We start from the raw sequence: 3,501 nt of genomic DNA on the forward strand, positions 1-3,501 counted from the left end.
ATGGTAAATTAAAAAGTTATATGGAATTACGATTATATTATCTTTTGGAAATGCATTACCGAAGAAAAATTATGTTGGAAATTTTCAATAGAATTTCATGAGAAATGCTTCTTTAACAAAAAATTTTGCTGAAAATTTTTAGCGAAATTGATACGATACAGCCGACGGATTATGTACTTTTTCCTATGAAATTTGTCATCAACAATTTTTAAAAGATTTCCAATGGAAAGCATTTCCAATGATGTTTTTACTGACGAAATTTTCAGCAGATTATTTGTTGAAAATCCGTCGAAAAAAGATATTTTCAATGAAATTTTATTTTTTTTAACGGAAAAAGCTTGTTTTTTTAATAATGAATTGAAAAGCTTGATAGAAAAAAAAAACATTGAGAAAACCCAAATATTATAAAAGGAAAGAGAGTTAGTGAAAAACAAAGGCGGGTTGGAGTGTGAAAATTGAATTAATTGGCCATCTTTTAGGTTAGTTGATACAATTTTTTTTCTCAATAGTTGATTCAAAAGTAGTATAATAATTAATATTTTTCAATGAAATTTATTAATTATTTTGACCAATTAAATGATTAATTTGAAATATGGTTTCAATGTGATTGTTTATTACTATTGTTCAAAGAAAATGATGATAAAAGAAGTGCATTAAGGAATTTTTTTTAAATTTAAAAAAGCGATAAGGGATTGTTTAATGTAAGATGAGGTTTGGCCCAAAAAGAGGGACATAAGATGAGGTTCAAAAATTATAACATCACAAAAAAAAACCAAAAATATCAAAAGGGCAAAAAGAAAAAGACACGAAGGCCCAAAGAGTGCCAATAGAAAAATGTGGGGGGGAGCACTGTTGCTAGAACAGTATATTTGTGGGAGAGAGATCATAACATTGATGAAATGAACTCCAACTTCATCTTCACTCATATACCACATCACATAGGGCCGACGTTTCGCTTCCGTTATTCTTGTGTAATCATGTTTATGCATTATTTTCCACATTGTTCTATTGGGAGTCATTATTACCTCCCCATATCTTTATCCTCTCCTCAGCAATTGAAGCCTGCATTTTATATATAATCCAAGTTAGGTACAGCATTTAAAATGGAGAAGTAAATTAACGCTTCTAATGTTGTTATGTTAGAGCTCAAGCGGAAATGATTCTTTATCATTTTTTATTTTAATGTTACCTCTCTGTTCCAGTCGGTTTTGTAAATCATTGCAAATAGGACGCAAGTCTGTGCGACAGTCCCTGATAGCATCCCACACCAAATTCCCTGAGGAAAAATGCAAAAAAAAAGAAGAAGCATGGGACTGTTAGTTGAAATGGCATCTTATCGAATGCCATGATTCTGCAGGAGTTGGAACACATGATTGCCACTCTATTTGGTCTGACGGTTCATGTATAGCAACTGATGGTGCCCTTTGCCACGACCATCCATTTTGATGAGCAAAACAGGCAAGTTTTAATGCGTGCCTCAAACTGTAAAATACTACTAGGCAAATATCTTTAAAGGGGAAGAAACCCTCTTTCATATCTTCATATAACATGCGAGATTATAGTGAATAGAAGAATAGAGAGAGGAGTTACCAAGTATATTTCTGCCCAGAAAAGGAAATACATACCTTGACACCCATGTTAAGTGCATAACCTAATGTGAGACCCAAAGGAACTCCAAAGATATAGTAACATGCAATGTTTACATAGGCAACAGCTGCTTGCCATCCAGCTCCAATGGCCATCCCTAGAGAAAAAGCAATTTAACGCAGCCAATTTGTTTCATACAATTAAAGAAAATATTTAATCAATATTTCAAGAAAAAGGGTTTAAAGATTACCTGAAAGGACAGGTTGAACATTATTGATGACTATGCAAAGGGCCAAGAGTGGAGTGAGCTCCTTAACGAGATCTTGAACTTGTGTATCATTTGAAAATAAGTATGGATATTTATTCTTAAAGATTATCAGTATAAGAGAGATGACTAGACAATTAGAAATGAGAGATGACGGCGACCACCAATGAAAATTTAGCTGTTCTTGGATGTCCTGCTCCCAATTCATTGGAAACTCTCACACTGTGCACATTTTTAAAATTAAAAATGAGATTATAAAAATGTGTGGCGTCATCTTCCTTCCTTGTCTATTTCTAGTGATTTTGAGAGATACTGCACGAAGAAACTCAGAGAAAATTTTCACAAAGGAAAAAAGAAAAAAAAAAGAAAAAGTAGTTGATATTCTAGAAATGAGCTCACACATATTGTTGGGATGAACCCTACAATCAATTGGGATTGATTAAAGCTTGATTTCAATTATACAACAATATCATTTATGTTGAATGATTAGAGGTTTTTCTTCATCAATAAAACATCAATTATAATGAGTTATAAGTCTAATTGGATGAAATCCATGAAATTAATATGCCTTGCAAGGGATCTGTAATTGGTTAGGGCAATAAGATTCTTATGCATCAAAGCATAATCTCAAAATATTCTTAGTCAATGTATCATTGAGACTGGATATTAATGATGCTTAGAGACTGGTATATTCTATGTTCCTTACTTTAAAAGTACACAATCGATCTCATAAATTGAAGTATATAGATACTTGAAACTAGAATATAGGTGCTTCCCTAAGAGAGCAAGTTCACTGAACGTGACTTGCTATGAGAAGTGCATTTGGTAATACACTTCAATGTCTATCCTATACTTCTCATTTGTCAGTCGTGTAAATACTCCATAAACTTGAGACACCAAGTTGTCTTATATGTGGAGTGCTATGCTTTAATTTCATCTCTATGGGTGCTTAACCAAGGATACCAACATAAAATGTTTTTGGGTACAATATGAAGCATGTGAAGGTAAATGAATGGTCAAGATAGGAATAATCACTTCAAGTGTTTTAAAGGAAATATCCCATTAGTTCTTGGTTAATATTAGCTTATTGAAGTCCTTATCTAAGGCGACATGGAGATTATAAAAGGTTTCATAAGTCTCTATAAAGTTAATGCTATAACTGTATGAACAAATATGGAGGTCAATAAGAGTAGATACTGTAGCAAACTCTTATCATCTTTAGGATATATGATGAAAGAATGAATTATATTGATAGACTGTACATTGAAAGGTTGTCAAAGAACCCTTTGACTCTCCTAACAACTGATTGGCCATGATACATTGCTAGATGTCAATCTTGGTTTACGAAATTTATTATAAATTATTTGATTGAAATTTGTATTAATCAATTAAGTCATTAATTAATTCTATTGCTAACATGTTAGAAACTTAATGAGCCACACACAATGATTGCATTTGGATTAAATTAGGAAAGTGATGATTTAATTTAGACTTAAATCACATGCTAGATAATTAATTTCTATAAACTTAATTAAAAAAGTTTAACTAAGTTTTAGGCATAGTTTTAATTATAAGGCCTTGATTGCAAAATATAAAAGAAATTAATTTTGGTTTTAATTTTTAAAGACTTAATTAAAAGAGTTTAATTA

General features: G+C 31.5%; 1 pseudogene across 1 annotated transcript in view; it reads right to left on the bottom strand.

Annotated features, from left to right (window-relative positions):
- Positions 1-658: 658 nt before the first annotated feature.
- The window catches only part of LOC110423521 (protein DETOXIFICATION 29-like), a 9,939-nt pseudogene continuing 7,096 nt past the window's right edge, over positions 659-3,501 (bottom strand). The window contains exons 5-8 of the transcript XR_016351688.1: positions 1,838-2,074; positions 1,626-1,744; positions 1,190-1,276; positions 659-1,062 (exon numbers count right to left, since the gene is read on the bottom strand). The product of XR_016351688.1 is annotated as a protein DETOXIFICATION 29-like (transcript). The remainder of the gene's footprint in view (positions 1,063-1,189; positions 1,277-1,625; positions 1,745-1,837; positions 2,075-3,501) is intronic.

The sequence above is a fragment of the Theobroma umbraticum genome, unplaced genomic scaffold, assembly GCF_002168275.2.
Source record: "Theobroma umbraticum cultivar Fairchild unplaced genomic scaffold, ASM216827v3 scaffold_20.0, whole genome shotgun sequence".
In the NCBI taxonomy this organism is placed as follows: domain Eukaryota; kingdom Viridiplantae; phylum Streptophyta; class Magnoliopsida; order Malvales; family Malvaceae; genus Theobroma; species Theobroma umbraticum.